This window comes from Lepisma saccharinum, chromosome 11 (genome assembly GCF_977018435.1).
Source record: "Lepisma saccharinum chromosome 11, izLepSacc3.1, whole genome shotgun sequence".
In the NCBI taxonomy this organism is placed as follows: domain Eukaryota; kingdom Metazoa; phylum Arthropoda; class Insecta; order Zygentoma; family Lepismatidae; genus Lepisma; species Lepisma saccharinum.
The window spans coordinates 28,571,589-28,598,471 of NC_139239.1; positions in this window are offsets into that span (position 1 = coordinate 28,571,589).

The following is a 26,883-nucleotide window of genomic DNA, read 5'->3' on the forward strand; positions in this document are numbered from 1 at the left end:
GTTGAGTGCAGATGCAGTAGTATACCCGCAAAATTTTGTTCTATCGATTTCTGACACTTGAGCCTAATCGCGAATATGAGGATCAGTGTTGATATGATGAAAGAACACCCATGCCCTGACAGGGATTCGAACCTGGGAGACCCCTGGCATTATAGTGCGCTGTGGCAACCACTCCTATTGGACTACATCTTGAGGTGCCGCTGTCGCCATTTTTGGGATCAACGCTAAAAAACGCAATTTTAAAGGTATTTCTTTCATGACTTCCTTAAATGAAGAGTTATAACAGCAAAGAAGAAGAAAATGATTTTTCTTTTGCCTTGCTTCAAAAAGGAATTGTACTGCGCGCATTTATTTTGTTATTAGTATTATGCTTTTAATTTTTCATATTTTCTTTCCTCGTTGGCAAGCCCATTTTTTTTCTTCATTTTTTTTAGTCGACCGTTTCTTGTCTTTTTCTTTGTCACCCCAGAAGCTACCGTACGGCTACCCCAACTCCTGCATTACAGCGACACCCCAGAATCCAGTATAACCAAACCCCTATATAATTAACTGAGTTTTACATTTTCATCATTTGGACAAATACTTAATAATCGGATCCTCTATCCATTGCATAGGCGTGATGGGTGGTTATACATGTAATAATAGAGTACTAAAGCTACAACAAAGAATTTGTACAGGAACTAAGTTAGGGGCAAATAAGGACACGAGTTGGCAGTTGTGTGTGTTATGTGACTTTTTTTTTCTTTGTGCAAAACCCGGAAAATGGAGTGGTAACGGAGGAGAATTAACCCTGACAGTCTCATGCTATGAAAATTCTTCACCCCTTCGCTACCGCTCTGCCCAGCACAGAATATACAGTGCGTTAACCGAGACAGTGCGTGACATGGTGTGGGATGGCTCATTCTCGTTCCGTAACGTCTCGCTTATTTATCTTTAGCATGTAGACAATTATATTTATATTGCACAACGAGTACTAACCTGTGTTGTAAGACTTGTTCAAAGTTGTTCACGTGCTATCTAGATCCCAGAGCAAAAATGAACGCACTGTATAACATTTTCAATAATACCGCCAGTTTAATCCTAGATTTCCGTTCAAACCGATTCCTTATCGAAAATAATAATTTCCAGTAAGATATTCAACGTAGATTACGACTTGAATTTCATGAGAAATCTCTATGAAAATTTTACTAACATTTTACCAAAACAGTTGAATTAAACATACAATGTTGTCCAAAACATTCAGATACGAGCACATGTTGCTACTTGCAGATAATTATGCATTTAATAACAATAACCGCGCCTGTTATCTATTGATGTAGCTAAATAGTACGCTTTCCACAATCACTTTATTTTTCAGCGACCTCTCTGAACAAGAACATGCACGAGGGGTTGGTGTATTGAACAGGAAAGGAGTGGAACCGGGATAGTGGTATTCATTGCTCGAAAGTCCAAGGTGAACAACATTCAAGTAACGCACCTGAACAGCCTCCCTCCCTTCAACTCCTCCATCTGTGGTTCTTTCTTTGGTCTGGGAGCTGGAAGATTGTGGGTAACAGGTATCTTAGTTTCTATCAACCTTCTCTACCATTATCAATCCTCCTTTGTTGTTTCTCTTTGCGAGACATTAATTGAATTCAATTAGATTTCTTTGTAGAGTGTGGAGCATTAACTTACAAATTATGGATGTATATACCGTGAAATATATAAGTTAATACATGAAGTGACACAAATATTCAAATTCTAAAAACATAGTTGCTGCTGCCAACCTCCGTGGTGGAGTGGTTAGCACGTTACGACTTGTGTTCGAATCCCGACCTGGGCATGGGTGTTCTTTGTAAGTTCATCACTCGCCCTGTCGCGATTAGCCAAAAGTGGCAGAAAAGCCAAGAAATTCAAGGTAAGGTAAAGCTACTCCATGAATATGGAGGATGTTGAAGAAAAGTCCCACACATTCACAATCGCAACAAGTTGTGAAGGTGATGTGATCAGCATCACGTCCCGGCTGCCTTTACCACCAGATACCCATTTATTAGAGGCTGTGTGAACCCCAGAGCCTCTCCATGCCGGGACATTGAAATATTGCCACCTGAAATCTCACCCAGCCTGGGAATCGAACCCGGGAACCTCATGTGGCAGTCAGACGCCATTCTGACTTTTTAAAAAATGCAAACCCGTAAGCCGCAGCTGTCATTCCCATATCATTTTGACTTAATTATTGTATCATTAAAGTGTAGCATTTGAACAATTTCCAGTAAAGAGCAGTTGCGATTCCAGAAAATTATTTCAATCAACTTCCTAATTTTAAGTATCAACGTTCATTTCTCAGAGGCAAGCCTATATAATGTCTTGTTGTGTGTGATATTTTCTGTTTCATTTCCTACAATAGTGAGTAGAGCTGTTTATTTTTTTGTGTTTGTTATTTTAATTTGTTGTCCCCAATGCACCTGTAATAACTTTATCAATCAAACAATCAGATTTTGTCACCTTGGATTTATTTCAATTAATTTACATGAATTGACTTTTTCTTTATTGATAATTCCATTGTGGAATTATTCTACTATATGCACCATCTGGTATTCTTTGAACACCTAAATAAATGCTTGATATTTACACTTTTCATGTAGTGAATTTTCTGGTTTTATCGCAACGATGAGGATAAGCGATGATTAATGAAACCAATAAAGGGAGGAGACTCACAGGGTACACCAATGCCCATGCCGGGACTCGAACACGGGAACTTCGATGACGAGATAAAAAGTTGACCACTTAACTTTCCCATTCGATGAAAAGGTTTCTTTTCCTTTCTGTATGGCAAGAAGAAATTTGACAGTATACTTATTTTAAAAAAATCAAATTCAAGAAGGGAGTGCAAATTGTTCAATATTCCTCCTTCCCATTCCAAACTAATTTCTTCCTTCAGTCTTTCTGGGTTAAAAATAAAGCTTGGAAAATGGGAAGCTGTTAGGAGGGAAAAGATGGAATTGCATTGTTTACGTCAGAGAGCGTGGAATTGCAAACGATGTTCATGATGTTCTTCCTCTAACCGAGCAAGGAAACGGAAGTGACGTAAATGTGAGAGATTTGTGTTCTTAATCGCCTGGGTTTCCGCATCCAGAATGCAACTGACAGCACAGCATGTTCTACACCAGAATGTTTTCCATTCCCAGCAATGGACCAGTCAACTGGGAAGAGCAAATACAGGGTGGTGCAAGAAAAAAGTAACCGAAATTCTGAAACATGTACAAATTCATTTGTCTGCTTCTTCTTTGTTCACAGATTGTTGTCTAATCATGCCACAATATACTACTTTGGAACAACGCAGTTGGAGCGTGGAACATTATTTCCGAAGTTATGGTACAGGACGTATGAATGGTCCATCTTTGGCTGATGTATGCAATGGTTTTGAGGAACATTTTCATTTACGAGCACCACCAAAGAAAACCATATTGCAGTGGGTGGAAATGTACAGAACAACTGGTTCAGTGAATAATCATAATGCAGAACGATCTTGACGACCTCGAAGCACAAGATCAAACGACAACACTGATGGAGTGATGAAGAAGGTTCTCCAATCTCCAGAAAAACCGAGCGCATGGAATGTTTTTCAAAAGGAAGGAGGACATGTAGAACATGTAATTGTACGGTAGAGAGTTCTAACTTCAATAGTAGAGTGTATAAATTAATATAACACAAAATAAACACAAAGTAAAATTTCGGTGACCATTCTTTTGCACCACTCTGTAGGTGTATCGCTCTTTTAAAGTAAAATTGAAGATAAGATATTGTATTCTTAATTTTTCATACCAGACTGCAGAGAAGTTTGGTATTGTGTTATTTTTGTACAGCTCCTTACAAGATATATTTTTAATGATTCTCTACATGAACGTTCAGCATGGGGAAAAGTTACTAAGGTGTAGAAAAGTTGTACAAAGTAAAAAAAAAAAAAAAAAAAAGACATGGGTAAGAGATAGCTATGAAGTGGTTTGCATTAATTACTATGTGTATTGATGGTCTCTCTGGATATTTATCGAACTGATAAAAGAACGATAAGTACTGATGCATTTTATGCATTGCAGACGATTTATGGTGTTAATTATGACTAGACCTCGGATTTTTAGGTTCTAAAAAGTGTACTTTTAGGGTCTAAAATTCTAAAAATCCTAATTTTGTTCCTAAAAATCTTACGTTGGGCTCGAAAAATCCTGAAGTAGGTTCAAAAAAACTTAAAATTGTTCAAAATTCCTGAGAAATATTGATTAAGTATAGTCACCCAATGAAAATGGGACACCTATATCCTGAAATGCGCACTATCTTGCATAACGTTATGTGTGTTGCCTAACCCTACGGCGATGGAAGAACTTACCATTGGAAATTTGCTATTAAAATTCACTCTTCGCCGTATAGTGAGGTAACAATCGTATTTCATGTTATCCATAGTCAGTCAAACTCCGTAATTTTGTCTGTTAAGATCATCTTATATGCTTAAAATAATCTTTCAACAAAAACATAGTCAGTGGTGCAAACTTCAATGCTGAAATGTTAGTTTGCAAGGCGTAAGTGCCAGAAAGCACCGAAGTGACGCGAAAGTGAGCAAGACCACACAGATCAGACCACTTTGGATTGCACAGGTAACAGTGGCATCAGACATTTTGCTTTGTTTAGAGGTTTCAAAAATCAACATGGACTTGGAGGAAGGGAAATCGACAGGAGTACGTTTCAAACATGTTCGTCATTGAAGTTTTTCGTGACCAAACAAAGCAAATGCCGTGTGATAAAAATCCTGTAAAACCTTTAAAAATATATAAAAACTTAAAAAAGGCTTGTTTAGGTGCATAACCCTAAAATAGGTTCTAACGAGCAAAATAGGCTCTTTTAGGCACCATAAAACTTCATCAGTTGTTGCATTTTCAACGAAACGCTGACATAACTTATTATTTCTTACATACCTGTAACGGAAAAAATAGGTTAAAAACAAAAAAAAAATCCGGTCTAATTATGACATATTCATAGAAACTCTTTTTTTTCGAAATTACGAGGTGTGCTGCCAACATTGGTTGTGTCAGAGGGCAGTACCAGATGTGCCACACATCTAGCTATGTTAATCAATCAATTTCCATATGAAATAAAAGAGTTGAAATTTATCGTCCAAAAGTAAGTAAGTTAGTCTTTTTGAACAAAGTGCCACATATCAACTCTATTCCATAAGAATAATCGAAACTGAAGGAGACTGGAGAGAATCAATGATTTGTTGGCATCAAAGATCAGAATACCTAGTCCCGAAATCCCGGGATTAGTCAATCTACTCGAGATTGCATTCCCTGTGAACGATGAACTTGCTGCAACAGACAGCCTGACTACTATTTTACTGAGGGGTGCAAAAAAGATATTTAAATCAGCAATCATTATTTACATATGTATGCATGTAACGTTTGGCAACATGTAACGGTAGGCAGCTTCCCATCTGGTGTGTTTTGGATTTTCTTTCGGGTGCTATATTCACGTGCGCGAAATGTTCAGGCTGGTTTGTATCAGGCTAACTTAACGTAAGTGAAGAAGAAGCAATCGGCTGTTTTGTAGAGAGCGATAACATCCCTTTCTTGCGCTTTCCAAGGGTAGAAAGTGCCATCAAAGTAAGATACGTGACAGGAATACAACATCTTCCCTTGTTCCGGGGCGACGTACCGTGCTGACGCGGATAGCTTTTAGCGACCTTCGACCACGTCAAGGTACCGGAACGAATTGTGGCATGAGACATTCCATCTCGAATAGTGTCTCACTCTTTTTTGTCCTGTCAGACGCGAGATTATGGTTCTGGATGAAATGCAAGAAGACTCGGACGGGAAAGAGGGCATGGGGTATTTTCACGTGTCCATCTTTTAAGGATCCTCGCAAGAATGCCTCTTTATTCCTTGATATTGTCCGCTGGAAATTCCAGACGTGTCTTGGATTGAACCTTCTCTTTGTTATGATGACGCGCTCACCTCGTATCAGTGGTGCAGGAACGGGGAGTACAGGGGTACAGTTCCTTCCTAAATCCTGTGATCCTAATTTTACCCCTTGTACCCCTTTCAAGTTATTTGGCGAACGCAAGACACTGCTGTTCAGAGAATCTAATTTTTTGTAGCTAAACGCAAAAAATGTCTGTTGTCTACATTATCACATTATCTCCCTATCCAAAAGAATTAAAACCATAATTAACTTATTACACTACTGCATTGTGGTACTAAGTACCTCACCTGATATACAGTAGTACTATGCTCTTGGAGAACTTTGTAAGGAAGTAAAAACTGTTTAAAATTAGTGCAAAATGATTGAACGGGGCTTATCTAGTTTACATATGTTTCTAAAACCTGTTTAAAGCTATCTTATAAATATAGTTTTTTTTTTTTAAAAAAATTGATTGATTGGTTTAGTTTATTTTACTTCGCATTTTGTGCCTCTTGGCTAATTTGCGAAGATGGGGATGAGTGATGAAATGATGAAATTGATGAAGGAACATTCACAAACAACCAAGCCCGAGCGGGATTCGAACCCGGGACCCTTGCCGTCGCAGCGCAATGTGCTAACCGCGGGCACAGGGTCCGGCTTTAAAAAAAAATAATTGAATCTTATATTGTGAATATTTATTTTCCTATTTGCAGTTCAAGATTATGAAAATTTTACTTTAAAAATTGAGAGCCTGATCTGAATATGTATCCACACTCAATCACTCAGGGTGTAAAGAATGATTTTTCCGTAAACGCCCAAATGTCAATCACCCATTCCTAGGGTTACCAGATCGCTATGAGGAAAAAGTAGAACATAATGTAGAACTTGAAGTCAAAATGTAGGACACAAAACATTAGTAATAAATAATGGGCTCGGGTGTAAAACATGTTGACATTTTGGTTATTTCTGAGTTCAATAAGAAAAAAAAAATATTAGAAGCTATACTGTAGATAAATTGTGTTTGTGTTGTGTTTACCAATTTCACAAGGTTTCGCTGAATCCAAAGAAAATTATATGACATGGCAATTTCACTCGGAAATTGAAGGATGGCACATTTTACTTTGTAACTAAAAATTACCAAAATGTCACCATGTTTTACACCCGGTCCCTTCAAATAAAACATATTTATGTAGAACACGTTAGAAAGTAATTTAAAATTGACACTTTTCAGTTCTTTTTTAAATAAAAAGACTTCTTAATGAATTCTTAAATGCAAAATTTCCAAAATTGTAATCATACTAAACAATGAACCTTTTACTCCACTTCTCAGAGGAGACAATTTTTTCAAAATTTCAGGTTTAGTCAAATATAGCTATTTAGGAGAGACTGGACAGTCAAACTGTTTGAAATTATAGGCGCCAGTACCAAACTTTTTACAGACTTTATGAAAAAGATATTTCTCTCCTGAGTCTGTTGTGCTGATGATAATGAACGTACTCTCTCAATATTTGCAATGTGATCTGTAATGGAAAACAAATATTTAGAAATTACCGTAATTTGAAATGGTTCCAGAAGCTTTATCTTCGGTAGTTTTTAATTCAATATTGTTCTTATATACCCCTGCTTTACAATCACAATTGTAGAATAAGAATGGGAAACACCTTGTTCCATCAGCATAAACCACAAGGCAAGAAATTCCGCTGAGGCATTGAACAGTGACATCATTAGAATGTGGCCCCAAAACTTTGATCATTAATTGCTTCCGTTTCTCCATTTGTCCTCTAGCAGGACAAATCTCATTTTCTTTTTGGGCAATTACTGAATCAAAATAAATTTCACTATTGAGTTTGGGAGGGCAGTCCATAGACTTGTAACTTGCATGATTTCTCTTTGTTTAACTGAAACACGTACTTTCCTAATTAATATTATGTGACGCTCAAAATGTAGGCCATTTGTGATATTTTTCAAATTCCTCCTGGACGCCGGACATAAGGCTAAAAATGCAGGACATGTTCGGGAAAAACAGCACGTCTGGTAACCCTATGCACATGGCCGACCTTCCATTTATAAAAGTAAAGTTGACTCCAAGATGGCGAATTTCAAGATGGCAGCCATGTTGGTCACGTAACCCATTCGTTTCCCCCCTTTCCCTGCATAATGTACCAGTATGTTTCAGTCTTGTTTCACAATTCGAATTTGTTTCATGTGGATTTGTAATGTATTTTTCCTGAGTTCCCGTGTAGCCAATAGTTAACACTGTCGCAATTGGTGTTTTAATTTCGGGCTGGATCATCGGTGGGTTAGAATATTTCGATCTTGACCCAGGATCCAAGGCGATTGGGGAGATACTTGAAAGCAATTCCAATAAAAGGCCCTTGACTGGCCTTAGCCCTCAAAAGGTGTTGCACTATGGAAATTAGTTTTTGGTTCTTTTCGTATACTATATTTATACATATATAGGATACGGATAACAATCTTAACTTTGACTTTGGCTATAGTATCTTATGATAGGGGATAGATGGCAGTGTCACAATAATCATTACGTTACGTAATATTTGACTCTTTAAATGTACACACGTCATCGTCTTTTTCACATTTAAATAATATTGCTATAATTTTTCACACAATGAAGACAAATCAAGAAAGAAATACTCACAGTAATAGCTACAAATATCTGAGCCTTTACAGCTGCATATATTTAGAACAATAATGCATATTTTAATATTTCATCTACAGTCCATTGCAGTCTTTCCCTGTTCTTTTTTCCTTCAATAGATATTTACACTTTGACATGAAAAACGTTTTAAATCCATTCATTTTACGGATAATGACACAAAGATGAGATGTGCAAAATGTCTCGGCGATATTTGTTTTGGTTCTCGAGAAACACGCCTTCAAACACCGCTGAAAATCACCTCCTACGTCACTGATTTGAAAACGTCCTCTGCACAGACTAGAGGTCCTCTGACGTCATCACCTAGATATGCGTGCAGGCAGGGTTTCTGCTAATAATAATAATAATAACGTATTTAACCCGGTGGAGGCACAAGTGGTTCGGATCCCACTTTAAAACTGTAGGTCCAGTCCCGATTAGCCTTACTGTGCATAAAGTGGACTTAAAACACCAAATCAATCAATCAATCAATCAAATCAATCAATAACGTCTTTATTGAGAGGGCATGTTTTGGCCTCGCGGCCGTTCTTACAACAAACCCTTAAAAAAGAAAAAAAACATATTACAATTGACACTTTACACTTCTTGAAAATCATTGTTGCAGTAGAATGAATAAAAAAATAAAAATAAAACATTCATACTTATAATGTAAACAATTAATGTACTGAAGGTACAGAGTTAAATCTAAAACCACAATTAGAATACAACTATTACAGCTAAAACTAAAACCAATACCTCATTCCCATTCATTACAGAAAATACAAATCCAGACACTATTGTTTGGACAATAGATGCTTCTTCAGGTTTGTTTTGTGTGTTGCAGGGTGGAGCTCCCCTGAGGTCAGTGGTGGGGGGAGGTCATTCCATTCTTTTGCGGTGACTATGAAAGAATTTCCATAGAATGTTGTTCTGTGTACAGGAATCGTGAATTGTGTTTTTGACGAAGGTTAATTTGTTTTCCGTTCTTCCTGTACGGGGCAATTTGATCACATAAATATTTTGGTTCCTTATTGTTCAGGATCCTGTTCAATAACGACAATGCAAAAAATGTTCTCCTATTTTTAACGTTTAACCAATTAAGTTCCTGTAAGTAAGGGCAAATATGTTCTCTTCTTTTCACATTCAACTTAGCACGAGCCGTGAAAGCGACAAGCGTCACTTGTTACTTTGCTACTGTGTAAAACAAGTATCTTGTAACTTCCAGTGCAAAAATGTGTGATCCATTTTTTGGAGATGAATGATGTCCTAAAAGTATAGCAGTATTTACTATAATTCAGCCACTCGGTATAGGGTTTACCCATTAGGCTGACAAAGCAAAACTTGTAACAGTCAATGGCTGAACAAGTGAACAGCCTTGTTCATTGTGAGTACGTAGGTTGGTTCTGACTGGCAAGAACTTATTGTTATAGAAATGCCTTTTCTGGAATTACAATTATTTTCGTCATAATATTTTCTTCGAAAATTTTAAAATAACAATACGTTTAGAACACTCTGGTTTACAGTCGAATTTCTGCAATATAAGGGGGTGATACGGTAAAAAAAAAGGTACGGGGAGTTTTTAAATTTCCTGCAGTAAACGAGTTTTCTTCAGTTAATATATATATTTCAAATTTTTGTATTTATCCTACTTTTGCGTCGCTTTTCCGTCATTTTGTTTAACCGCAACGATGAGAACGCATGGTTAATTTAGTATGTATCTTCTCTAACATCAAATTTCTTCCCATTTTTGACTAATCGCGACAATGAAGATGAATGACTACAAGCAGTATTCGAAGTATTTTTGTATTTATAATCTCTATGCACTGTGAAAGTTTGTACGATATGCCTTTGCATACGTTGTTAATTCTATATTTTTCAAGACTTGAGACGAGAACGAGAATTGCTCTCCGTAACCGAGACGGATGTTTATAAATCGAAACGAGACTGTCAATGAGATATTTACAAATAAACACGAGACAGACATTTACAACTCTCAACGAGAACGAGACCAAGGCTGCCATGTCTCGTCTCGATAGGATCCTTAGTGGTGAGGTTGAGTACGTACCAATCAATTAATGCGTTCGGTGTAAAGAGATAAGGCGGTGTTTTTCGTAGTACAAAGTTCAAAATATATCGTACAATTTCAGAATGGGATATTGTTATACACATGGGCGTATATATAGTTCACGTAAGGAGGGAGGGTCAACTTTTGGTATGATTAGGGTTGCTTTATTTCGTAAGTGAAAATCCAGAACACTGCTAGCCGGAAGCTTGTTGGGGAGCAGGGGGGAGGGGGTGCTGGACCCACAAAGTTTTGTGTATGTAGTCACGAAGTCACTCTACTTAGTATTGATACGTTTCTGTTCATCTTGTGTCACTGCGTTTTTAAAAACCAAATTTCTTTAAGATGACTCGAGGGGAGAAAATAACTGATTTGACAGTCTCAATGCAGTTTCTTATCGCAGAAATTCCGAAACTATCAGGAAATTGCAGTCCCATCTGGTGTGTGGAATTACTTAATTTCCTTCCCATCCCTATCCCGTCCTATACATCACTAATTTAAGAGAATGAAATAAGTCCCAAGAAATTTTTATGAACAAGCGGATAGAACAGGTAATCTGGGAAGTTTACTGAATCAAAAGGCAGGGGGTTGGACCCGTTGAACCCCCCCTTAAATACGCCCATGGTTATACACATTATTTCCTTGTAATAATTATACATAAACTAAGTATTGATATGTACGGTGCAACTGATGTAATCTTCTCAGTGTATTTTCTCTTATCTGCACAAAAATATTTGATGATAATTTGCGGAACAGAAATGAAACAATCTGAAATTGCTTTATGGAAAAGAAAGTAAATAAAGTGAAGAATGTGAAAATTCTTATTTTGCACTACATAGGTTACGGTAAATTTCGATAAATATAAGTTTAAAAAATATTTTTGAAAGTTTGGTCAGCAACCAATTTTACAAGCAATATTTTGCGCATGACCTGAGAACACGCACACAGCAGAACCCTTTCATTCATCTTACACGTGAGCAGCAGGGATATTTATTTTTATAGAAGAATGATCAGTACAAAGAATAGCTCTCCCTTCCACTATCGCTCCTTCCATTATTTAAATCTGCACAGATTTGTAAAACTGCTGCACGTGTTCGCTCACCGTGGGCTACCCCCAGTAAACTGGACGCTCGTAGCAGACGACAAAGGAGCTATCACTAAGTAGTGAAGTATTAACAAGTCGGGGCGTGTTTTCAGCACAACGCTAGCCTCGCAACTTTGGAAGTCTCGTTTTTGCCTTAAACTGGACGCAGAGAAACTCGACAACTTGCAGGGGTCATGTTTCCAGGGTGTAGTTTTTAAAATTGTTGTAAAAAAAATTGAGTGGAAATGTCCATTCGTAGGGCTATTTATTCTTTCATTTCAGTTACTATTAAGTGGTGAAATTATTCGAAAATTTCCATAAGAATCGAACAATTCGCCACCACTATTGTGGGAAAAACGCATCATTTCGGAATACATTCTAACCTAGTGGTTCCCAAAGTGTGGGCGCCCTTGGGCGAAATGTTCCAATATTTTCACTGAAATGATAGTTATTCGACATATGTGCTTATTTAGTACTTTTTACACATAAAATGTCTCTGAATTTGAAATATGTGTTTATTTTTTAACTTAAAGCTAGCAACCTAACCACACTAACTGGGCGTTGCAAGTGTTAGATAGGGCTACATTCTGACTTGGGCGCCGCGGAAAAATCTTGAAACACTAAGGGTGTCGTGAAACTAAAAAGTTTGGGAACCCCTGTTCTAACCCCTACAACTCCACAAATACGTAGATGTTTTCGCACCGCTCTAAAGGCTTCAGATATTGTCTCAGTGGCGGATCCAGTTGGGAGGAGCTAGATTTGCACTCTTTTATCTAAACAATATGTAGTACTGTGATTAATTCTGTAAACTTATCATACATGTCTTTTTATAAAACAAAACAAAAAGAGAACATTAATAAAATTTCAATTCCGGAAGACGAAAACAACATACACAGGTAGCCAGCCAGTCATGTCTCATTAAGACCAGATGCGGACCTTGATATTACAATTTATGATCTGGGTCTGCCCACAGTCGTCCGAATAATGCACTTTGCGTTAGCTTGTCACATTATCTAGGCCTACTAGAAAAAACCTGCTGCGTGTAGAGAGTTATGTTTATGTCGAGGGTCAACCCAAGGTGTACTAGGGTAGCACGCTGAAAACAATCTGGTACAATCAGCCACCGCCTTGTTCAAAATTCAAGGAAAAGAGTTTAAACTTTCATATTTATTAGCATCAACTATGATATTTCTCGCCATTGGAACTGAAGTGTAGGTGTCATATTGGAAGATCGTTTTCCTACGAAGCTCTATTTCAGGTGCTCTAGATCCCACATGGTGTCCTAAGCTTGCTGTACATTTTTGGAATCTGGGACAATTGGAATCAAGGCGACATTATGTACAATTGCGATAACATGATTGAAAATGTATTCTTAAAAAGTTAAAATGGAGCAATTGCGACCAGCTTGATCAACCAAAACGGGAGTCGGACATTTTGGTACCGGTCATCTTGGTGCGCGTAGTTTGGTGCCAGGACTTTTTGGTGCTAAGTAATTTTGGTGCCTTGGCATGTAGGTGCCAGGACATTTTGGTGCAAGCAACGTATATATCTTTGTGTAAAGTGCAACAGACCTTTAATTGAAAGACATTTTGCAAATATACGTACAGTATATTGTTATTTTCTTATTCTACATTCCGAGGAGAACGACGATAATTCTTCTGTAAAAACTTTATTGAATATTACTAGTTATTTTTGTCTTGTTACTGGTTATTGTGGAGATTTTTTATAAAATGGTGCATACAGTGTCACATTAAGTAACATTTGTAGATTTCTTTTTATTTAATATCAAAATAATTATTGCAGAAAACTGACCACAATGGGGATAGGTGCATTAACATGGCGATCTAGAGCCAGGATTCAAGAATTGGGAGTTCATTAGGAGGACTAATTTGGAATGTAGTTCCGTGGAACTCTTTGCTGAAATGGAGAGAAGAGACATTCCTTACGTTCTACGCTGTAGTAGTGTCTCTTTGCAAGTCCTGTGGCGGCGATTAGGGTGGGCGAGGGGGGCAGCTGCCCCCTCACTTCTTACCACTTTTGTCCCCGCAGTATGCTAAACCTATGTACCAAGAGAAAGTGAACTGTCCTTGCCCCCCCTCCCCATTTTTTGCACCTTGCCCCCCTAGTTTTGGAACCCAATCGCCGTCACTGCATCATTAACAGTGTCGATATAAACAGCAACTAGCACAATTCTGGTAAGTAAATAAATGATTTATTGAACAACTGACGCCTGCATGATTGAATGCAAGTCATGCAAGAAACGGGGATTTGTAAGTTGTTCATTGTAGCCATTTTTTTATGTGATGAGGAAGTAACCCACATTCGGTATTTATAGTTAGTGGTCAGAGGTGAAAGGGTGCGTAAAAGAGAGAATGTTTAGCACCAAAAATGTCCAGGCACCAAAGTGTGAACGGAAAATAACCTAGCTCCAAAAATTCCTGGTACGAAAATGTCCTCATCAAAATGTCCTAGATCCAACTAAACCAAGTGGGAATCCCCCCGAGGGAGGTGTGTATCATTATCTGTGTATGTATGGAGAAAGGTTCAAAACCTGGGACTCATGTCATGTCACCAAATAAAGTTAGGGGAAAAATAGCTGCATATTCTTCTTTCTGAGAAAACGCACATGTAATATGATATGCTACATGACCCCTTTCCCATTTGAAAATATGGATGTAATTCCAAGATGGCGGCTTTCAAGATGGCCGCCATGATACACACTAGCCCCATCTGATCTCAATTACCCATATCCGAAATTTCATAGCCCTCCGTCAAGACGTTTTCAAATTAAAAGTGTGGTGCCGGACTCTTGCCTCACAGAAATCAAGCACAGTCAGAATGTAAGCGGCAGAGAAGTTAGAAATGAGACATTACGATCGACGGAATATCGATTATAATTAGATGAAATGTCATGACATGATTAGATAGCATTGATTAAGGGACATTTAAAAAAAAAAAAAACACCCACGCCAAATCTGGGACTCGAACCTGGGAACTTTTGGTGCCAGAATCGAGAGTCGGCCGCTTAAAGAGCTCGGCCACGAAGATCGCAACAGTCGACAACAAATCGAGAGGATGCAAGAGCAATAACAAAAGACTGGCGAATACACAGAGGTTCAGTCACCTTGCATGCAGTTCGTGAATTCATCCGAGAAACGGAACCAAGCTTCGATCCTTTAAACCGTTGTAAAATGAAGTTTAAAGAGAAAATCGTGACCTTGTGAATTGGACTTCATGACACCATGATGTTTGGCTTTGTGCCTCTCTTAAACGCATAGGCGATGCATCCGAAATCAGTCTCTTCTGCCAAAAGTCTTACTTTGTTGAACATTTAGTGAAAGTATGCTTGAGCATTATGCTGGAAATTGTACACACATAAACAATAACGCACGGTTTATATAATTTCTAAATAATAATAACAAAATAGGAATTTGAATAACAGGTTATCCAGATCTGTGGTACGAGTTGTTGAGTAGGGTCAAGCATGTAGCTATAGTGACATGCAGCTGTATAAAGTGGCTTGTATAATTCATACTCTATTAGCTTCTTTTCATCAGACTTCTCAGTTCACTTTTAGGCTAGAAGCTGGAGTATCGCCATTTAGCTTATCTTTGTATGAGCAGGAAATTATTGCTCAAGTGTATGTTAAAAAGTTGAATTCATTTCAGTCAAACGGAAGAGAAAGCATAATTTGTATAATACATATGGGTTTCATGTGACGTCAGTATGCGCACAGCCGCCATGTTTACGGTCATTTTTGTTTGTCGCAAGCAAATATCCAGTACCTAGCATTCGTTACATCTGCACCAACATCACGTTTGTTTTAAATCACGAGTTTCTGTGTAAGAATCTCCCGCCCATATGCTTACAGAAACTGGCCTTAATCATGACTGCTTGAAGCCACAAATGCAATAGTTTGTAACCTAGATGGAATACACGTATATAAGGTTGACTATTATTTATTTTATATTTGATTATTATTACTATTTAATGTACACATAAATATTTGTTTCTACCGATACCGACACCATCCGTAAGAGACCGACATGAGACAGACATTGGCTACTCAAACGAGATCGAGACAGTCATGTTCGTCCACAAGACGAGACGAGAATTAGACATGGCTCGTCTTGTCTTGGTGCCATATAATTGGACTTGACTTTCATAAAAATAGCTTTAGCAGAGGCGCACTGAAATAAATTTCAGCATTAAAAAAAGTGTGAATCTTAACCACCCCACTAACTTTACTAACATATTTAGGAAACATATTTGTCCACACGAAACAACAAAATATTAACGGGAACAAATAATAACACCCGAAACTTAGCCAGATGTTAAACAATAAGGCGGAAGTTGAAAGAATAAAAATGAAGAAAGAAAGAACCCTGTAATTAGACACAACAATGGAGGACAAGGTACTCCTGGTCACAGAACAAAGGAATGTCGTGCAGTCTCTTCTTGACCAACACTACAAAGGATTATCATATTAAACAACAACATCAATTTCAATAAAAATTGAAGAGATTATAGACCCTATTTCCCTTGGAAATTTTCCCTGCCTGAGAGACACAATCTAGAGCAAACTAGTATAATTCACAACTGAACTCCATACAACATGAGCACCACATTATTGACCAGCTCATAAAAACTATAGTCTGGTCTGTGAAGTTCGGTTTCTTTCTGATAACTAAACTCCGCGACCCAACAGTACATTGAGAGTCAAGGCCTGTCTGACAATCTTTTATTTTCTGGAAAAAGAAAACATACCTACTTGTAGAGGTATGGGAGGTAGAACCGCACATGTTCACCATAGTGTAGGATCATTAATTCCTAGAGTTGACGAGCTATATCTTTGCGGGTGGCCTTGGCTACTCCGCGCAGAGTGTGAGAGAGATACGTTTATGTAGTTGCCACCTAATCGCCCTTTGGGTGGTCGACAGCAAGGACAGAACGCAAGGATAATAACGCGAAGCCAGTAGCTCCTCCCCCTTGCTACTGCGCAGCCGTGCTTGGGCAGGGTTCACCCGCAAAGATACAGCTCGTCAACTCTAGTCCCTATCTTTAAAATGACAAATGTGGTGTTTCTGAAGCTTACTTCATCACCTTGAGGTCCATTTGTAAATAACAATTGATACCTATGCAAATTTCAAGTAGGACAAGTCAGCCGGAATGCACCGGAACACAGTTCCCCGCAAATCAGATTGGTGCAGAAACTCAGTTGCTACTGCGACATTGGTTATCCACTTTTATTTATTTAATACAGTATACCGTCTAGGAACCCTTCGGTTTTTGGGATCGAATCTAGGCTATGCCAGCCTAAAGCTACTCGCTTGGTTTGGGAGAGGTACTCTTATGGCCAGGAGAAACAACGGGCACACGTAAACATGCAAAGGGGGCTCGCCCCTGTGAAATAAGGAGAACACTTAAACTTTCGATTTATACACTTCAATTGGCTGGTCTGGCAGAGTCGTGAGAATAATAGAAACGGGATAAAGGAACGTTCGTTTACCTGTAGATCTAGAAACTTCGATAGCGCACTCCTCGCGGTAACTCTATACGTATCAATCTATAATCACCCCATAACTTGGAGGCAAGAACTGTTCACTCTATAACTTTCTGATTACAACTTGGGTGAGAAATGGTCTCTCGAACTCTTTATGGGAGATTCAAATTTCCGATCGTTAAAGCCGTTGGCTAGTCCGTGTCTGCCGTTAACGGTACTTTTATCATAAGGCTGAGTTTACTTTATTTTTCGTACGATTTCCGGTAGAATCCGTGCCAGCAGATTTTTCAAGATCCGCCGAAGATTGCCGGTGTTATGTGCTTGTAAGAACATCTTTCCAGCGCTTCAACCGGACCCCTTGGTGAAGACATGAGTCTATCGAGTTATGACGCCAGGGATGCCGGGTTCGAGTCACGTCCTTGGCGTGATACGATACAAAAGTCCATCTTCTGTTACTTTAACTCATGTAAACAATAGATAAAGGGTTGAGTTGAGTTGGTGTTTTAAGTCCACTTTATGCACAGTAAGGCTAATCGGGACTGGACCTACAGTTTAAAGTGGGATCCGAACCACTTGTGCCTCCACCGGGTATCGAACCCGGGACCCCTTGATTACAAGGCGGCGACGCTACCACTGCGCCATCGTGGAAGCCCTATTAGATGAAGGGGAAAAAGATAAAAGTTCTTGTACTAAATTTGTCTCCTGTCGGTGGGTGATCCGGAAATGTAGGGAAAAAATGTATTTCGGCCAGATGTAAATGAGAATCCAATTTCCTGAAATAACAGGTGCGATAGATCTTGTGTTTATACAGAGTGTCCGAAAAGTCACGCAACCCGGTGTTTACGACCGTATAACGGAATGAGAAGAAATGCTTTGTGCCAAGAGAATGCCCTGTATATTGGGAAAATTTAGAGAGACAAACATATGTAAGAACATGCATGTTTTAATAACAAATAAGCAAAGTGTTACCAAAGGCGGAAAAAAATATTTGCAAATAGTGTATATTGATGCACAGAACTCACTGAGGTAAATTATTGCAACATTTCACAATACCAACGAACAATTTGGTTGTCCATCTAATGAATTTGACAGAAAAAGAACTTTGACGAAGTTTCAAAAACATTGCAGAAGGGAATAAATGGGCTGTTCCAAAAATCGATGTATATTTACTTTTAATGCCATAATAATAATAATTCATTTAATTTTCTGGCAGTACGCAACAGTAGACCGTACCTTCATATTTTAATAGGTTAGAATATGTGTGTGTGTGTGTGTGTGTGTGTGTACACATGGATCATTTATGAACATATTTAGAGTAGTTCTTATGATGAACAGAACACAATAACAACAACAAACCAACTTGAAGAGTACTGAAACCTTTCTTCCAAGGGAAAAAAGTACCGACGATGATGATAATAATAAATACAATTATTATTTTAATATACATTTATTATTATTATTGGTTGTAGTAATAGTACTTGTGTCTATTCATTTGTGGTTGGCGTTACGGATTGACTGAAATCACTTAAAGCACTGTGTCCTATATTTCTTCTTGGACTTTTTAGGTTTTTTTTTAGTCTCCCTAGTACTACATAAGAATTGGGGTTTTATACGTAACAGTTAAAATTTTGTTCAATTAGAGAATCTACTCATTGTGCAACAAATTACGAGCATCATGTTTGACATTGAAGCTAGCTCTCATCCGCTTTTGGCTGAGGGCTCTTTTATTGTCGCTGCCTCCTCACTTTTCGGTTAAACGACCATGACACCTCAGAGCACGTGCTACGCGGTTACGCAGCGCTTACTCGGAAGACAGTGGGCAGGAAATAAGGCGATAAGTGCAGCTAGGCAACGCCTGCGACGGGGGAAGCCGAGGCGTGGCGAGGAGGCAACGCATCATTGTCTTCCATGAAGCAGCGAGAAATTGATAACTTCTTTCCTTTATGCTTCTCGCTTCTTCCGAAAAGCGAAGAAGACCAACGAAAGTGCAAGTCAACATCCTCTGTAAGGAAATGACCCCTATTGAAACCCACAACCTCAGGTGCTTCTTCATTTTCATTGCAGCCTCACCTGTTTAGTCAAAATAGCCTCCAAAAGGTGTTCTGGGGTGCAATTTCCGGAAACCAGCATGCGTTCTTAATTGTATATTATTCATTGTACGCTTTGATCTAACACCACGATTGAAGGCATGAACCATTGTCCGGTCCAAAAGTCCCGGAACGGTCACATATCGTGAGAAACGCACATGGAATCGGAAAACGAAAAAATACATGTTTAATAAGTGAAAGAAAGCTATTCAATGATATCACTCTTGATTCCCCACCCCCGCCCACTGGGGGTGGGGCGGGGGGCAACTGTGAAATTTTAAATGGAAACCCCATTTTGTATTGTACCTAGTCTTACCATAAATACTGTCACAAAGTTTTAAGTAAATTGACACAAAATGCTGAGAGATATTGTAATATCCTAATAACATTACTGAAACGGATGCATGACAAATCAAAATCACAAATCATTATTCAAAATGGCCACGCTTAGCACGCACACATTCCGTAAGTCTTTGTGGCCACGCATCAATTGAATTACGCAACACATCGACTAGAAAATGAGCAACTGCCTTCAGAAGAGACCGCTTTAAACTTTCAATATTGGGATGTCTCTTCTTGCATGCCATCTCCTGAAGCTTGGACCACAATTTGTAGTCCAAAGGGTATAGGTCCGGACTTGGAGAAGGCCAATCCGAAGTGGAAATTAATTCTGGTACATTTGCCTTCAGCCACTGCTGTGTTGTTCGGGCCCCATATGTTGGGGCTGAATCCTGCTAGAAGCTCCAGTTCTGACCATGGAAGAGAGTGTTTGTTGACATTCTTGACTAGTCTCTCAAGCACTGTCTGCTGGTACACTTTGGCTGATGTTTTGACCTCTTTTTTACAGAAATGGAGCGTGCCCTCATAGCAAATGTTCCAGACTTCATTTCCACTTCAGATTGGCCTTCTGCAAGTCCGGATCTATACCCTTTGGACTACAAATTGTGGTCCAAGCTTCAGGAGAGGGCTTTGAAGAAGAGACATCCCAATATTGAAAGTTTAAAGCGGTCGGTCTCTTCTCAAGGCAGTTGCTCATTTTCCAGTCGATGTGTTGCGTAATTCAATTGATGCGTGGCCACAAAGACTTACGGAATGTGTGCGTGCTAAGGGCGGCCATTATGAATATTGATTTGTCATGCATCCATTTCAGTAATGTTATTAGGATATTAAAATATCTCTCAGCATTTTGTGTCAATTTACTTAAAACTTTGTGACAGTATTTATGGTAAGACTAGGTAGAATCGGAAAGATGACTTTATTCCGAGTCCAACGAGCTATCAACCATCCTCCTAGCTCAATTAGGAACGGAGATATGGCGATCTTAAATATTCTCCCCCCCCCCAAAAAAAGGCTCAGAATAGGATATGGCCCACCCAAAATTAGGCTGTCCCACCTTGTCTTAATGATGAAAATAATTGAAACCTTTCTTGTTCGACTCCGTAATAACAATATGAATATCGAAATACGTACGTATTTACTTCAAGATCTCGCCCACATAAATCCTTTACAGTCCTCCAGTGACTTAAACCCCCCCCCCCAGAAAGTCTGCCCATATGCGTCCAAAGTAAAGGGAGTCATTTTAGTCTTCCAAAAGTACCTCACGAGGAGGGCAGAGTTTCATTTTGCTCCCCCCAATATCGACTCTTAGGGTCTGTTAATATATTTGAAAAAATAAATCCAATGTTTACTACGTTTCCAATTTTCCATTCAAACAGTTTTCCCATCAAAGCAAGTATCCTGTAAACTCTACAAAAGAAGGAATAACAGCATCAAGTTCATCTAATTCCTCTACGAAGCAAACGCACATTAGAAACAGCGAATCGCTTACGCAGATAGGAGAGCTGGAAAGAGAAGCAAAACAGGGGGGCTACAGCCCCCAAGCCTCTGCCTGCAGAAGGAAAGAGCCTCCACTAGGTAAGTGATATTGCTTTGAAAAGGCAACAAAACGAAAATCAAAGGGATATAGCCAACCATTCTGATACAACTTGACCTAAAAGTTGCAATTATATGTTGACCCAGCATCGATACAACAGCGGCGATGGGACTCGATGAGCTGACAGCTTTGCAAGCCTTGGCCCTCAAAAGGCTGTTGCGACATACAGTTTTAAAAACAGGCTGTGCCGTTTCTACAGACCAATATCGTGGAGATTTTTCATCCCTACATTTCGCAAAGTTACCTTGGACGTCACACTAGTGAATGCAAATCACGTAGCAGTTTTGAATTTTCCATCTTCTCTTTTTCCAAAGTGACTTTTCGGGCGACGCCTTTCTAACAGTATTGCAGCACGTGAACGAGTCGTAGCTGATCAGCCTCTCTGCCCAAACCCAAATCCCTTTCTGCTCAACTGCTTCCTGACAACTGGCATCAATCCACCACCTACAATGTTCTGCCTTCCCTCCATTGTGCCCAACTTTCCGAGAATATTTTGCTCGAACACCTGCCTTTACCGCATTAATCTTCGGTTCTTGGTCTTCTTTTGTTCTATTCCGGACCAAAGGATTCTGGCCGGCTGGAACTTTGATATCCGAACGAGGGAGAGAGAGCATCATTGAATCTTCCTTTTTTTTATCTCTTTGTTTCCAGTTTCCCAGACCTTGCGACTCGATGGTTGTTGGCTTTGTTGCGGTCGTTGATTGCCAGATGGTTGGGGGATCTGTTCCTGTTTGTGGTTGATCGCTAGAAAAGTGACCATTTCCAGCTAGGACGGTAAAAAAAGTTATATCCTGTTCCACTGTCCTTATGTTGTGATTACGTGGGTCGTTGGAACTGATGCGAAAGTGAAATTTTAACGTTTAATCTTTCGCAACTTTCGTTATCTTTATTCTGTTGATCATCCGTGGAGACTGATTAAGGAATTGTCGTGACAACATATCCAACAGGGAGTATTTGTGTACTATCGCTGAGGTTCTTACTTCCCTAATACGGTATTAACTGACGTAGACACCCGTAGAACATTTTGTAGGGAGGGGTCATAATTAAAACACCGTGTCTTGGAAATCATTACCTAATGCTCACGAGTCATCGAAAAGTAGAAATAATTTAAGGACGAGAGAGAAATAAAACCAATAGAAAGTGTGAGGGAAAGCAAGAAAAAATTAAAGCGAGTGCTTGTGTGTGTGCAGTGTGAGTGAGACGAAGGAAGGAAAGAACATCGAGAGAGATAAGGATGGAGGAAAGAAGATTGAGAGAGACAGCGAGGGAGAGAAAGGAAGGAAGAAAGAAGATCGAGAGACGGAGACACAGATATATACATATCGACTCCGCCGCCGAGACATATGTATATATATATATATATATATATATATATATATACACCGGGTGATCCGTTTGAGATGTCAGAAAAGCAAACCTTGATACACAAGTGGCTAATGTACGTATCTCCGAGCAGCTTGTTGTAAGCAGAAAGGATGTAAGTTTCGAATGAGTGGAGGTTTACATACTTCAGCCACATGGCGGCACTAATGTGCAGGTAACAAAGGTGGTGATCACGGTACAACAGCGCACACAGTATGTCGTACGGTATGCGAAATTTTCGAGTATTCCATGCATGCTATGCCGCCACGCAGCTGAAGTCAGTAAACCTCCACTCAATCGAAACTTAATCCTTTGTGCTTATATTACAACAAACTGCCCACAGATACGTACATTAACCTCTTGTGTATAAAGGTTTACTTTTCTGACATCTCAAATGGATCAAATTACTAATTTGTTATATCTCTCTAACTTATATACTGGGTGATCCATTTGTGATGTCAGAAAAGTAAACCTTTATACGCAAGAGGTTAATGTACTGTAGGTATGAAATTATTGAAGGAAGGAAGAAGAACTGAGGTAACAAACGACAGTATCAATACCTAGGTATATCTCGAGAATCAAACAGGAGTCTCGTGTGGAGAATTTCACTGAATTGCTCCCATCTCCATCTGATCAAGGAAAAACTACTGGAGCTAAGAGTGTTTTGAACGTGGTAAATTCAACATTAATTCTCTCTCGTGCTTTCTCTGGAAGTATAGCGAACAAACATTTCAGAACTACAAGCATACATAACTGTGCCAGCGCCATCTACAGACCTCATCATGAACTTTTGGCTTCCTGCACCACACCTGAGGGCCATCGGAGGTCCTGGGAAGACGCAACGATGCGTGTAACATCCGCAGCATCAGTAGCTCCCTCTGCATACGATGAGGTAAGCCCCGTCAGGAAAAAGATTGATTGTCGCTTTGTCAGAAGAGGGAGGCGCATAATCTCCTTTCAATGGCCACATATTTCAGTCCCTTTCTGCAATTAAGACTTGACGCTAATCTTACGAGCAGAGCGCTCAGTGCATCCCGTAATTATGCGGGGGATGACTACCAGAAGATTTCCACCTTCTCTGTTCCTTATTTCGTTACGCAAGGACGCATTCACTCATATAACAGTTAGCCTGGATTACGGTCGATTTGAAGGGCAGGCTTTTTGAATCGTTACTCAGAAGATTGAACCTTCCGGCATTCGAATGTGATCGTGTTCCCAGTCTTTCTGAGAAAATTATTCCGTAGCAACGATATCCCAGGTAAAGAGATTACCAAACTCCCCGAGAGATGGTGCTGCCTCTCAATTTTAAAAATACATGGCGATCTACAAAGAGTTGGTTGAATATTTTGTAAATTCCTTGCTCATAAAAGCTTTAAGACGTATGAAATATTTTTTTTAATTGAGAAACTTACTAAACTTATATTTGCAATCAGTGGCGTGCCCAAGGGGGGGTTGATGGGGGTTATAACCCCCCCTTTCGTCCAGTATTCCTAAAAAAAAGAACGTCAAAGGTAGGCAAATATGACAAAATGAGGGCTGACTGCCGAGAAAAAGTATACATAACCCCTCCCTTTCGAAAATCCTGGACACGCCACTGTTTGCAATATTATGATTTTTAGATTGATCGCTTCGGATTGATTCTTGTATCGCACGGACCAGACAGATTTACGTTCCGTTGAGCTACGGGTTTATAGCATAGCATATTTACATCCGAGTTCGTTGGAAACGTAGGTGAGACGATGGCAAATCAAGTTTGCCACCATTCTCGCAATTGTTCTACCTGCAACATTTACAATAGAATTTTCCAAGATATCATCGCAATTGTCGCCAACTTTACCTTGATCGCAATTGTCCTCATAGATTAGTAGTGTGTGTAACCAATGACCCCGCGAGCTACCTGTAGCTCGTGATCGACGGTTTGGCAAACTTCCACACAAACTTCCACACAATTCGACAAAAGTGAAGTCATGTTGTTCGTTGGAATGTTCTCTACGATATAGAGATTAACATTGGACGTTCTGCATCCCTATATAGGTCAGACCAGCTCTGATCTTGATTTTTATACAGTCATTAGTCTGTACTAGGGATGGCCAGATCCGGATCCTAAAATTTTTCGGATCCGGTACTTTCGGATCCGGATCCAGAATTTTCGGATCCGGATCCAGAACTTTCGGATCCGGATCCGGTACTTTTGGATCCGGATCCGGTACTTTTGGATCCGGATCCGGATCAGTTTTGCCATCCCACATGCGCGGATCCGGAATTTTCAGATCCTGATCCGGTACTTTCGGATCCGGATCCAGAATTTTCGGATCCGGATCCGTTTTGCCATCCCACATGCGCTTCTTTGGAAAGTAAGAATGTGCTTATAACATATTGTTACCTGCTAATATACATATATATATATATATATATATATATATATATAATATACATACATACACACATATATATAGTGTGTGTACCCGCGTGCGCGATTTGTAATTAATTAATACACTTACAAGGGAGGTCTATGTCTCCCCCTCCGTTCTCCATGAAACTTGCCAGGTGTATAGAGGCCCCCCCCCCTCCAATGTCAAGATGAGGAGAAATTGAAGTGGGAATCTGACCCCGAAACCACGTCAATATGGAAACAGGGGGCATAGGGCCTCTCTATACACCTGTCAAATTGCATGGAATTCGGAGGGGGACACAGGGGTCAGATGGTCCCCACGTCAATTTGTACTCATCTTGATATTTCAGGCAGGTTTTGCCCCCTAAAACAGTTTTTAGCCGAAACAAAAAAACACGTATTTCTTCCTTTGGGCCCCTCTATACACCTGCAAAGTTTCATGAAAATCGGAAGGGAACACAGGGGTCAGATCCCCACTTCAATTTGTCCTCATCTTAACATTTGAGGGGAGGTTGCCCCCCTAGAACAGATTTTTAGGCCAAACCAAAAAAAACACGTATTTCTTCATTTGGGTCCGTTTATACACACACCTGCCAAGTTTCATGGAAATCGGAGGGGGACACAGGGGTCAGATCCCCACTTCAATTTGTCCTCATCTTGACAATTGAGTGGGTTTTGCCCTGTAAAACCGTTTTTTTTAGCTGAAACAAAAAAACACGTATTTCTTCCATTGGGCCCCACTATACACCTGCCAAGTTTCATGGAAATCGGAGGGGGACACATAGGTCAAATGCACACTTAAATTTGTCCTCATATTGACATTTGAGGGGGTTGCCCACTAAAACAGTTTTTTAGCCGAAACAAAAAAAAAACACGTATTTCTTCATTTGGGCCCGTTTATACACACACCTGCCAAGTATCATGGAAATCGGACGGGGACACATAGGTCTTATGCACACTTAAATTTGTCCTCATATTGACATTTGAGGGGGGGGGGTTGCCCCCTATAACAGTTTTTTAGCCGAAACAAAAATAACACGTATTTCTTCATTTGGGCCCGTTTATACACACACCTGCCAAGTATCATAGAAATCGGAGGGGGACACAGGGGTCAGATCCTCACATCAATTTGTCCTCATCTTGACATTTGAGGGGGTTTTGCCCCCTAAAACAGTTTTTTAGCTGAAGCAAAAAAACACGTATTTCTTTCTTTGGGCCCGTTTATACACACACCTGCCAACTATCATGGAAATCGGAGGGGGACACAGGGGTCAGATCCTCACTTCAATTTGTCCTCATCTTGACATTTGAGGGGGTTTTGCTCCCCTAAAACCGTTTTTTAGCTGAAACAAAAAAAAACGTATTTCTTCCTTTGCGTCCCACTATTCGCCTGCCAAGTTTCATGGAAATCGGAGGGGGACACTTAGATAACCTCCCTTGTTAGTCTTACACTTTGTAATTATATAACACTGCATATATTATAATGTTTTATTTTAATTTGTAAAACTGTAACTGTAGAACAATTGTATAATTTTTGTATAACATTTCTATCTTGTTATATGTGTTAAAGGTTTCATCCTGGAATTGAATGTCTCACATTGATGTATGTTTTCATTTCCAATACATTCGAATGAATACATATTCGTTTCAATGGCATTTACAAAATCACCTCTGACATTTTATGTTAAACAAGTAAGATTATTTTTGTGCACGAGTGTGTTGGCCGATGCGTAGCAAAGTATTTTAGGAACAACACTTGAAAAAAATTCTTGTAGGACTAACTGGACTAACTAATGAAAAATTTCTTTGTAATCGAAGATCATGATACCTTTTAAGGTATGGTAATATTATAATGGGATTGAGATACGAAACTCTCGGA